Source organism: Rosa rugosa, chromosome 6, assembly GCF_958449725.1.
Source record: "Rosa rugosa chromosome 6, drRosRugo1.1, whole genome shotgun sequence".
Lineage (NCBI taxonomy): Eukaryota > Viridiplantae > Streptophyta > Magnoliopsida > Rosales > Rosaceae > Rosa > Rosa rugosa.
Window position 1 is genome coordinate 35,550,684 of NC_084825.1, and position 13,711 is coordinate 35,564,394.

General features: G+C 38.1%; 2 long non-coding RNA genes across 2 annotated transcripts; both read right to left on the reverse strand.

Moving 5' to 3' along the window:
* Nucleotides 1–3,544: 3,544 nt before the first annotated feature.
* Nucleotides 3,545–5,870, reverse strand: LOC133713393 (uncharacterized). The gene is made up of 3 exons (XR_009847988.1): nucleotides 5,508–5,870; nucleotides 4,697–4,773; nucleotides 3,545–3,812 (listed from the first exon to the last, which is right to left on the reverse strand). It is a non-coding gene; the product is annotated as an uncharacterized LOC133713393 (long non-coding RNA).
* Nucleotides 5,871–10,610: 4,740 nt separating this feature from the next.
* LOC133713377 (uncharacterized) lies at nucleotides 10,611–13,080 on the reverse strand. Its single transcript, XR_009847980.1, has 3 exons — nucleotides 12,718–13,080; nucleotides 11,907–11,983; nucleotides 10,611–11,020 (listed from the first exon to the last, which is right to left on the reverse strand). It is a non-coding gene; the product is annotated as an uncharacterized LOC133713377 (long non-coding RNA).
* Nucleotides 13,081–13,711: the final 631 nt, after the last annotated feature.

Below are 13,711 nucleotides of genomic sequence, written 5' to 3' on the forward strand. Positions count from 1 at the left end.
TGCTTTTCTTGCTTGGTCTAGTTCCATTCGGCCACATCCACAACGACGACGCCGATATTCGGAGCCACGGCTTCAATTTTGAAATCAAGCAGCCGCACATCAATGTCTAGTTTGACGACGGCGGAGGAGATCAAGTCGAGAAGCGTAGAGAGGATCTCGTCTTGGACCTAAGCCACGTCGTGCCTGTGGCGGAGAAATATGATGATGATAACCTGAAATCAAGGACCTGGAATAATATGATGATGATTACCTGAAATCAAGGACCTGGAATAATATGATGATGATAACGTGGTTACATGAAGTTTAATGGTCAGAGACATGTTTTTGGGGAATTGGATTTTTGCTGGAAGTGTTTTTCTGGAATTGGTCGACATATATATATATGAGGATAAGATTTCGTGTATTTTAATGGTGATTTCTCCTCTCTCCTCTCTCCCCTAATAATCATATTATTGAATAGTTTTGCAATAATGTGATTATTAGGGGCAATAATATGATTATTGTGGACTATTGTGGACAATAATATGTTTATTGGTAGGCAATAATATGATTATTGGGAGTCAATAATATGATTATTGAGGGGCAATAATCATATTATTAGGGGCTACTGGGGGTCAATATATAATAATATTATTGGGGCACAATACTATTCTCCCGTGACTTGAGATCTCATACGAGCTTTTTGAGAACTTCCGGCTACCGGTGACCGGAGTCCGGCAAGGTCTCCGGTGACTTCTCTCTCTAAGTGACAAAGAAAGAGAGGGCAAAATTATCCTAAAAATAAATAAAAAGTAATAAAAAAAAAACTTAATTGGGTGCAAAATATATATAAAATATTGTGTAAGTGGGCAATCTCTTAGAGTGTTTGGGTAAGTGGGGTTAATTAACCCCAAAATTGTGTAAATGGTCATTATCCCTATGGTGCTATTCACACACCCCCTCTATTTTTCTATTACTTTAATTTAATTTATTTTTACAAATTACCCTAATTACTCTCCCTTGCAATTCTGATTAGGGTGCGGCTATTGCCACCCTAACATTTTCTTAGTTCACCCTACAATCATTTAAATTATTAAAAGACTATATTATCCAAGTGCAAAATGACTAATAAGTACACTAATTTTCTAAAATTCAAATATGTAAGGAAAAATAAATACATAACCAATTAATTAAATACAAATACTACTTAATTTCTCATTGGATAACACTAATCTTCATTTTCTCCACCCAAATGTGAATTTATTACTATTTTTTGTCTTTTTGTTGCATTCTCATCGTTAATTCATTATTCAATTCATAAAACCATTAGTGTGAACTTCATCAAAATCTTTGCAGTACCCTTTGTGAACACCGAAAGTGAAAAATTTTAAATACAAAAAAAAAATCAATCTCTTCTTCATTGCTCATAATTATTAATTTACTAATATTTTGACATGAATTGAAACAGACGAACATTGAAATTGAAAGAAAAAAAATGGAATTAAATCTGATTATGATTTTATTATGAAACTATAATATATTTTAGTTTTTTTTATTAGTATAAATTAAATGAGAAATTTAAATTTAAAAAAAAAAAATTTTGAATTGAATATAGATATAAGGATGTTTTTGGAAAGAAAAATGGGTTAGATAAGTAAATTTAATAATTGAAATTAAAATATAGAGTGTAATGAGCAAGTAGGGTGAACAAGGAAAATTGTAGGGTTTTTTTGGAAAGAAAAATGGGTTAGATAAGTAAATTTAATAATTGAAATTAAAATATAGGGTGTAATGAGCAAGTAGGGTGAATAAAGAAAATTGTAGGGTGACAATAGCCGCACCCTTCTGATTATTTTTCTTTTTTCTTTTTTCTATTTGGCAAGTCAATTATTTGACAAATCGCAAAGTTTGTCCTCATACAAGTCGGAGGGGTAAGGCGCATGCTTTACTCCTTTGTTGTTTAGGGTTCTAATATTGCACGTAGCTTATTAAAGTTTCTCGTCTCTTATAGATTATCAATAAGCCATTTTTAGATGCAGTCTGCAAATTTGGAAAATTTCTAGGTACAAAATAAAAAATAAAAAAATTGGAGTATAGTTCAAAATTAATTGAACAAGACTTACTTGAGGGGCTAGACAATGCAAGCACACGCATAATCAATGGTATGAAACTCTTAATATAATGTATTTTAGATAACTGTATTGAAAGAACACTCACCCATAAATAAAAGTTCAACATTAGGCTGAAAAATACACTAGACTTTGGAACATTATTTCCAGTATGTAACAAGTAGATCCTATGCAATAATATCTCAAATGTTGCAAAATAGCATCCAAAGAAAATACAATAGCACTTTAGTCAAAAGATTGTTGTTACGTAATGGCATTACGAATCTGCAACAAAACATAAACAGAAAGAGCACAATGTTAGTCAATGCAGAGTTTTATAATGGATATCAGTAGTCACAAAAACTTTCTTGATAACTTTCACATCACTCAAAACTTAACTTCTTCGTGCAAAATCTATGGATCATGGTCAAAATTCTGATGTAAGAAACAAATTTGAATCATCAACCCTACATAAGATTTTAAGAACATTAGCTAATGACCTAGAAAAAGAGTTTACCTCATTAAAATAGTTAATGTTCAGGAAGCAACAAAGGTGCTCCTCATTTCAGTTAATATTTTAGTTGCCCTGCAAAAATAAATAAGACAAAACACTCAATTTCCTTGATTACTTCCTCATCACTCAAAACTTAACTTGTTCAAGCTAAATCTAAAGAGAAATTAGGAAATTTGATACCAATTTGTCACACCCCCCAAAACCGGGGTATGACTTAAGGGTTCTCAAGCAAGAGAAATTTAGAATAAGACCAAATTTAACACCATTTAAAGTGGAACCACAACAACAAAACTGGTCTTTTACGACACACAATATATATCGTAAAAGACAACTTCACGGCACAAAGAAGCGTGTCGTAAAAGACAAATTTCTCTTGTGCCACACAAAATGTGTGCCGTAAAAAACATTTTTTGCACGTCGTAAAACACTTTTTTGTGTGCTGTGAAAGATGTTTTATAACTTTGATTGTGTGCCGTAAAAGATTGTTTTGCGTGTCGTAAACGACTCCTTTTGCGTGTCGTAAACGACCATTTTGCCTGTCGTAAAAGACACTTTTACGAGTCGTAAAAGACTCTTTTGCGTGTCGTAAAAGTTCATTTTGCGTGTCATAAAAAGACCTTTTTGGTGTCGTAAAAAGTTATTTGTCTACTTCTCAATATCCCATCACAGTTTATATATATTAGTTTTCTCCAAAACTACAAATAAACAATATCAACAATGCTAGAGTCACCAGAGGTGTTCCACAATTTTGCTAACCAAATGATTTACAGATGCAAATATTAAAATGAGGCTTAAGAGTAAGCCATGAAGTGTTGTATACATTTGGTCACTCAATTAGTGATCCACCATTAACAATAACGATATAAATTAGGAAATACGCCTTACTCACCATAACAACTATAACTTGTTGAGATAGACGTTGTATGTCACGCCCCGAATTTTGAATAATAAATTCAAATCCGAAACATGAATTAAACCACTTAATCAAATAAACGTTCTGAATTTTTTTCTCAATATAATCTCACCACAAGGTACACAAACTCCAAATCTCGAAACCTCGAGTTCATTATTACAATTCACTCTCACAAGCAATATTGTAAAGCTCTAAATGAGCATAACACACCTCACAACTTACAATTGCTGTAAAACTCTAACAATTGCTCTAACCGCACGGTCACCGTCCTGGTTCTCCTGTCCTGTAGGATTACCCGCTACACAATTTGAATAGTGTACCGGGAGTTGCAACAACACAAAACCCGGTAAGCTTTTGACAGCTAGTATGAGTAAACAAGAAAGAACTGTTGATTTATTAAATTACAAGACCACCACAAACCCACGTTACTTTCTCACTCTCATATATATATATAGACACTTATGAGTTACTCTCAATTTAGCTCATAAGATCACTCACTCTCATATATATATATATACACTTATGAGTTACTCTCAATTTAGCTCATAAGATCACTCACTCTCATATATATATATATATAGACACTTATGAGTTACTCTCAAATTCGCTCATAAGATTTCCCAACATTTGGTAGACAGACTCATATATATATATAGACCCTTATGAGTTACTCTCAATTTCCCTCATAAGGTTACCATATATATATTGACACTTATGAGTTACTCTCAATTTCACTCATAAGGTCACTCCACATTTGGCAGACAGACTAGAGCTCTAACTGAACGTAACCACTCGTCCGGCCACAGACGTGATTACGATTTAATACTATTAATAACCACCAGCCCGGTACGAGAGCGTGATTCACTAATAGATGCCATGGTCACCTCGTGACCTAGTGATCTCCACAGATCACAACAATTTATTGTTCCTCAACAATAAAACTCAACACCTCTCACAATATATTGTTTCTCAACAATAAACTCAATACCTCTCACAATATATTGTTTCTCAACAATAAACTCAACACAACTCCAACAATACATATTATTTCACGTAATAATATATATACAGACATTCACACAGGAATGTCTAGTAACACCAACAATAGTTCATATGATTGCAACAAAATAAAGCAATTAATTGTATTGGGTTCGTAATATGAACCACGTGAGGTTTACTCACCTCGATAATCCCGCTGCGTCTTCAATTCAGCTCAAAATACGATCCACAATCGTCCACCAACTCAAACCGTCAATCACCTAGTCAGATACGATCTTAACTTAGCAATCATTCATAAACAACACATATACGGAAATCCAACGGTCGGATTCTAATTTAATGATGATCCAACGGTCAGATCGAATTTATACGATGATCCAACGGTCGGATCCTAATTATACGATGATCCAACGGTCGGATCCTCACGGATCGCCCTTAGGATCATCCTCCAAAATTATCACAAAGATCCAATGGTCAGATCTTCTTGAATCACTCTAACAAACATCTCCATAAAATTATACGAAAATCTGACGGTCGGATTCTCACGAATCGCCTTCCGAATCATTGTTTTACATTTATACGAAGATCCAACGGTCGGATCTTCGCCCATGACCACACAAAGCCACTGGGACAGTCATAAGATCATCATATCCAAATTTGAAGTAAAACCGATGGTCAGATCCTCACAGATCGTAAACCGAAGATAAAACGTAAAAACGTTAAATAGTAACGTCAAAACATAAATTCACTATTTATCAACGTTTTCTAAAATGACCTTGTAATATATCAAAACGCTCGTAAGGATGCGTAGATCATCACCTAGATAATAAAAACTCAAAATATGGTCGAATACGCCGCCACAAGCGGCGGTCAGTGGGCGGTCAACGGCGGTCAACGCGGCGGTCAACCACCTCCTCTGGCCACCAAATTTCATCCACAGCATCATCTCAACATTTCCAATCACTTTCTCAACTGTGACAAAGTCAGAAAATACCTTGAAGTAGCCGAACAATTAAGCACTCCGATGTACAGTGAAATTTTCCAATTATGCTTTCTTCCTCCATGCTTCGATCTGGGTTATGAGACTTGGCGAGCATGAAGAGCGGCTTAAGGCGCTTCTAATGGACCTGGGTTTATGACTGGAGGTGGCCGGAAATCGGCGTTGACTAATTTGCTACAGTAAAAATGTTGGCTTCGATCTCCACATTTCCGGCCAAATCGTCGTAAACAACTCCCACATGCGTGATAAGGAGGAAGAGACGAGTCTATTGATGCTCGCAGCTCGCCATTTGGTGGTCTAGAGGTGGTGAAAGAGGAGGTTGCAGAAGAGAGAAAGAGAGAGTTGCAGAAGAGAGAGACTGAGAGAGCACGGGGGAAGGAGAGAGAAAAGAAAGAAAAGTTACCTGGCTACAGTAACATTTCAAATTTATACCAATCTACCATAAACAGTAACTTTCATATTTTGCTTATAACTTTCGCATACGAACTCCGATTTTTACGTACCACATATGCACGCACTCGGTTTAATGTCCTCTACAACTTTCATGAAGGAAGTTTTCCCAAATTCCCAATGTATAAAAAGTCACTTTTTGAGACCCCCTAAATAACGTTCGTTTTTCGAAAATTAATCGTTCGAACTAATTCCACAATTCCTCCGAGCCTCGTACTCGCTCCCACTATCGTGAAATCATTTCTAAAAATCCACATAATTTAATTTGGATTTTTCGGGGTATTACAATCTACCCTCCTTAAAGAAATTTCGTCCCGAAATTTAAGCGTAAGTCAATTCCTCTCGATTAAGGTTGACCTAACTATAGAATCTCCATCTTTTCCAAATCTGTAGTAATCTACAAAGCCTCTGCCCTTTGTATAAAAATACATTCCTATGGCCACTAAATCCTTTCATCACAAACGTAAACTCACAACACAACTGCTCAACATCACTCCACATCAATTACACAAAATCATCACATGGATCATCACATAGATCATTACTTAGATCTTCACAGAGATTATCTCATAGATCCTCACATAGATCTTCACCCTGTACTGGCATACAAGCACAGTAAACACTCCCACAAAGCGTTTCGCTACTCAATTAGCATCACTCAAAACAAATCATTCTCCAAAGCACGCCAATAAAACATGTGACCCAGTGATGATGACTTGGGCTTGCTCAATCCTTGGGCTAAGCATTAAGGCTGGCCAATTGAGCCGAAGAAACCGAACCATCCACATTTCGAACTGGCCCAAACCACTTTGGGTTTAACATTTGGGCCTACTATTCGGGCCGAACGATTGGGCTTAACATTTGGGCCTACCATTTGGGCCTACCATTCGGGCCGAACAATTGGGCCTACCAATCGGGCCGAACAATTGGGCTTACTATTTGGGCCTACCAATCGGCCCACCAACTTCCAGCTCGGCTATGGTATGAAATTGTACATACCGTATATACGTATGCATACCGTACAGACCGTATATACGTATGCATACCGTACAACTGTATATACGTATGTATACCGTACAGACCGTATATACGTATGCATACTGTACAACTGTATATACGTATACATACCGTACAGACCGTATATACGTATGTATACCGTACATACCGTATACACGTCCGTATATCAAGCATATACGAGATCCAAAAATATTTGTAAGAGGTAAGGTTCGAACTCCCGACCTCGAACACGAAGGTTTTGCTCCCAACCACTGAAGCAAGAGCTGCCTTCATTAATATATGCTCACGTGTTATATTTATTATGTCATAAGCGACATAAATAAAATAACGGGGAAGGCAAGGTTCGAAACCTCAACCTGCCGCACGAAACCTTTGTCCCCCAACCACTGGAGCACAAGCTGTGCTTAATATAATGTGTACAAATTTTATACTTATTATGTCATAACGAACATAATAAAAATAAACGAGAGGCGAGGTTCGAACCTCAGACCTCTTGTACACGAACTGTACACTCAACCACTCGAGCACGGCTGCTCACGTTATTATCCATACAAATCCTTTTATTTAAACCAACTGTTTCAACTGTTTAAACAATTCGGCCCAAAACATCCAAGACTGTTGCAGAAACCCAGCCCAACGTATCCAAAACTGTTACAGAAATCCGGCCCAACTCATCCAAAACTGTTTCAGAAACTCGGCCCATCATGTCCAAAACTGTTTCTGAAACTCGGCCCATCAGGCCTCCACCCACAGCTATAGTGATGCCTTGATCCGAGACAGGCCCAAGTACGGCCCACTTGTGTCACGGCTTATCCCTTCCGTGATTTACGGCAGTCAAATCTGCTTTCGGCTACAGCTGTCTGCCACAGCGCCTCGAGATTCCCTCGGTCCCCTTACACGCTCTCCACGCGCCAACAGCTTTTCCGGGTTTCGGGGCGACTTTAATCCAACGCGTGGATTGAATCTCAGAGATCGTCCATCCAACGGTGGAGATCTGCTCACCTCGTTCTATAAATAGGTGCATCCTGGAGAAAAACTGTTCACACCAAAGAAAATAAATTTTCCCCAGCCATTCTCTCTCAAACTCTGCAGCCTTCCTCTCGAAACTCAAATCCTTTCTTCATCAATTTCAATCCTTCTCTTCTGATCTTCTCTCCCATCTAGTTGATTCAATCCCATCTTTCCTCTGAACTTTCAGATCTTCAATCTTTTCCTCCAAATCTTCAATCCTTCTTTCTCAGATCTTTTCTTCCATTTGAAGATTCGATCTCATCTTTCCTCTGAGAATCTCAGATCTCCAATCACCAGTTCAACAACTCCAATCCTTCTAACAAAATCTCCCTCAAACACTAAACCATGTATTCCTCGATTTCCACATCCTCTCACCCCATGACCCAAGAGCCACGAACTCTGCAACTAATGGAGCTCCAAACCCCGCAACAAATGGAACCACAACAACAGCAACCAACAGAGGAGGGAGGAAACACCCAAGCAGCTGGAAGTAGTGCCAACATGGATTTCTGGCGAAGCCGTACCAGGTGGATTCCTACTCCAGAACAAATAAGAATCCTCAAGGATCTTTACTATGTCAAGGGATTTAAGTGCCCAACTACAGAGCAGATTCATGAGATCTGTCTCCAGCTGAACCAGTATGGGTATGTTGAGGGTAAGAACATTTACTTTTGGTTCCAGAACGTCAGGGCTCGAGAGAAGCAGATGAATAGGTGTAATCAGGCTGCTCCAGTGCCCATGAGAACTAGTTCTCTTGGTACTGGTAGATCCATTGATCTCAATTTTGGGTCCACTGGTTCTACTGGTGCTGGTGGATCCATCGACATCAATTTTGGGCCAGCTGGTGGATCCATTGACATCAATTTTGGGTCCACTAGTTCTACTGATGATGGTAGATCCATTGATCTCAACTTTGGTTCCACCTATTCTACTGGTAATGAAGGATTTCTTGATTTAAATTCTGTTTCATATTCTTCCTCACACTTCAACACTAATACTAGTACAACTCTTTTGGCACAACAGGAGGACAAACATCCCTGCAACAACGAGGAGGAGATCACCAGGAGGTTCAAACTCTTCCTCTGTTCCCCGTGCACGGCGAGGACGTCTTTGGTAACCTGAAGACTACTTCCGAGGAAGGTAGTGCACATGATTACTATTTCGGTGGCTCAGGCGGTTACAACCGTGGATCTCCAGTTTCTCTTGAGCTCAGCCTCAACCCATCCGGAGCTGCTGACTAGGCTTAGTACAGCATAGTCCTCGTTTTCCTTTTTTTTTTTTTTTTTTTTTTTTTTTCTTTTTTTTTTTGTAATATAAACTCAATAAGATGGTGTGCATGTTTTCTTTCCTGTTTGTTTAACCAACAACAACACCAAGGATCGAACCTTGGTCACCCAATACTATTTTCAAAACCATAAACAACTCTACTGCACACATCTTTCATAATGATGCAATAAAAACAATCACTCAAAAAGAATCCAACAATCAATTAAGTCGCATCGAGGTCTAGCTAGTATCCTCTGAGTCAAACCAAACACAACAATTTCATCGATAGGATTAGGGATTTATAAAGCTAAACACATCCTGAGTTAGCTAGGAAAAACCCACGTTTTTAGAGTTACTCTTACAACTCTTATAGAATCTCGATAATTCCATCTATCAATTGCTTCAACAAAAACTCACCACAATTCAATCCCTAACATTTAGCGATTCAGAAATCGAATCAAACTCCATATCACATAGTAATTCACTTGAACCACTATGGATACCTAACAAAGTCACTAAAATCAATATCTGAAATTGCGTTTAACTATATCACCTAAAATCAATCACCAAAGGCAAACCCTTGCCTGACTCTAACATGTCCTCCATGCTTCTTCCTGCACCATACATAGGCCTCAAAATTCAATTTCATTCACTTGAACAAAACTATATTCACAAGTCTGCTATAGACATCAGGGAAAAACCCATACTTTTACTCATAACTTTTCCTTCTAAAAGTTCATCACGTAGTGTATATAAAATCACCACACAACCTTCTTAGTCTACACTAAGAATTCAATCTCACACAAGGTCAGCATAATTGCCTCAGAGTCACTTTAATCACGTATCACATGTCAATTACCAAAACTCCACTAAGACGTCTCTTTATAAAACAAGATATCTAATCCTTGATACGTACACCTCATCTAAACATCTGTACGTCCAACTTAAGAAGACAAAATTTATAACAATTCATACTCGTATCCACACTAGGTACGTGCATAGGTCCACACCATGTCTTCAACCAAACACTTCAACAATCAAAAGAACCTCATTTCCATAAAACAATCCTCGTTGACTTAACAGAGTTGAATCAAGAGGTTCCTATTCCTCAAGGATTGTAACTCGCGGCCACTGAACTTATTCCAATACGAACCTACAAGACAACTGTAAGGTTCTAAGTACAACCCCTTCGAATCTCCATCACCTAAGGAGTATAGTATGCTTGGCTAAGACATGTATAACACTTAAAACACAGTATAAGTCAAATACAAATTCATATTAACCAAGTCAATACTATAGGGAAGGTATTCACGTTCCCTAAACGACCTAGCGGCCTAAACAACTCCCAACACTCACGCATACCCAATGACTTAGCCAATACCGAAGAGCACACGATGGGGATCCGCTGCAGACGGGCCATCACTCGGAAGGTATTGACACATCACCAAATATGCACCTTACGCTCTGATACCAAACTGTCACGCCCCGAATTTTGAATAATAAATTCAAATCCGAAACATGAATTAAACCACTTAATCAAATAAACGTTCTGAATTTTTTTCTCAATATAATCTCACCACAAGGTACACAAACTCCAAATCTCGAAACCTCGAGTTCATTATTACAATTCACTCTCACAAGCAATATTGTAAAGCTCTAAATGAGCATAACACACCTCACAACTTACAATTGCTGTAAAACTCTAACAATTGCTCTAACCGCACGGTCACCGTCCTGGTTCTCCTGTCCTGTAGGATTACCCGCTACACAATTTGAATAGTGTACCGGGAGTTGCAACAACACAAAACCCGGTAAGCTTTTGACAGCTAGTATGAGTAAACAAGAAAGAACTGTTGATTTATTAAATTACAAGACCACCACAAACCCACGTTACTTTCTCACTCTCATATATATATATAGACACTTATGAGTTACTCTCAATTTAGCTCATAAGATCACTCACTCTCATATATATATATATATACACTTATGAGTTACTCTCAATTTAGCTCATAAGATCACTCACTCTCATATATATATATATATAGACACTTATGAGTTACTCTCAAATTCGCTCATAAGATTTCCCAACATTTGGTAGACAGACTCATATATATATATAGACCCTTATGAGTTACTCTCAATTTCCCTCATAAGGTTACCATATATATATTGACACTTATGAGTTACTCTCAATTTCACTCATAAGGTCACTCCACATTTGGCAGACAGACTAGAGCTCTAACTGAACGTAACCACTCGTCCGGCCACAGACGTGATTACGATTTAATACTATTAATAACCACCAGCCCGGTACGAGAGCGTGATTCACTAATAGATGCCATGGTCACCTCGTGACCTAGTGATCTCCACAGATCACAACAATTTATTGTTCCTCAACAATAAAACTCAACACCTCTCACAATATATTGTTTCTCAACAATAAACTCAATACCTCTCACAATATATTGTTTCTCAACAATAAACTCAACACAACTCCAACAATACATATTATTTCACGTAATAATATATATACAGACATTCACACAGGAATGTCTAGTAACACCAACAATAGTTCATATGATTGCAACAAAATAAAGCAATTAATTGTATTGGGTTCGTAATATGAACCACGTGAGGTTTACTCACCTCGATAATCCCGCTGCGTCTTCAATTCAGCTCAAAATACGATCCACAATCGTCCACCAACTCAAACCGTCAATCACCTAGTCAGATACGATCTTAACTTAGCAATCATTCATAAACAACACATATACGGAAATCCAACGGTCGGATTCTAATTTAATGATGATCCAACGGTCAGATCGAATTTATACGATGATCCAACGGTCGGATCCTAATTATACGATGATCCAACGGTCGGATCCTCACGGATCGCCCTTAGGATCATCCTCCAAAATTATCACAAAGATCCAATGGTCAGATCTTCTTGAATCACTCTAACAAACATCTCCATAAAATTATACGAAAATCTGACGGTCGGATTCTCACGAATCGCCTTCCGAATCATTGTTTTACATTTATACGAAGATCCAACGGTCGGATCTTCGCCCATGACCACACAAAGCCACTGGGACAGTCATAAGATCATCATATCCAAATTTGAAGTAAAACCGATGGTCAGATCCTCACAGATCGTAAACCGAAGATAAAACGTAAAAACGTTAAATAGTAACGTCAAAACATAAATTCACTATTTATCAACGTTTTCTAAAATGACCTTGTAATATATCAAAACGCTCGTAAGGATGCGTAGATCATCACCTAGATAATAAAAACTCAAAATATGGTCGAATACGCCGCCACAAGCGGCGGTCAGTGGGCGGTCAACGGCGGTCAACGCGGCGGTCAACCACCTCCTCTGGCCACCAAATTTCATCCACAGCATCATCTCAACATTTCCAATCACTTTCTCAACTGTGACAAAGTCAGAAAATACCTTGAAGTAGCCGAACAATTAAGCACTCCGATGTACAGTGAAATTTTCCAATTATGCTTTCTTCCTCCATGCTTCGATCTGGGTTATGAGACTTGGCGAGCATGAAGAGCGGCTTAAGGCGCTTCTAATGGACCTGGGTTTATGACTGGAGGTGGCCGGAAATCGGCGTTGACTAATTTGCTACAGTAAAAATGTTGGCTTCGATCTCCACATTTCCGGCCAAATCGTCGTAAACAACTCCCACATGCGTGATAAGGAGGAAGAGACGAGTCTATTGATGCTCGCAGCTCGCCATTTGGTGGTCTAGAGGTGGTGAAAGAGGAGGTTGCAGAAGAGAGAAAGAGAGAGTTGCAGAAGAGAGAGACTGAGAGAGCACGGGGGAAGGAGAGAGAAAAGAAAGAAAAGTTACCTGCTACAGTAACATTTCAAATTTATACCAATCTACCATAAACAGTAACTTTCATATTTTGCTTATAACTTTCGCATACGAACTCCGATTTTTACGTACCACATATGCACGCACTCGGTTTAATGTCCTCTACAACTTTCATGAAGGAAGTTTTCCCAAATTCCCAATGTATAAAAAGTCACTTTTTGAGACCCCCTAAATAACGTTCGTTTTTCGAAAATTAATCGTTCGAACTAATTCCACAATTCCTCCGAGCCTCGTACTCGCTCCCACTATCGTGAAATCATTTCTAAAAATCCACATAATTTAATTTGGATTTTTCGGGGTATTACATTGTAACTGTGCAAATCATAATGATTACATAAGGTCATTCATAACAAGAGTTTCGATTTGGTCTAACAGCATAGCAGGTAAGACATACTGTAAATCCATTTAAGCATTGTTACAAACGACTACCAATTAAGCTACAATTCTATACACCCCAATCAGATGAAGGAAGCATTTTAATTCTAACTCCACTAAGTTCTCAGAACCACCTCTTTATCAAGATTAAGTGTATCAGAAAAACAAACTACTAGAGTCCTG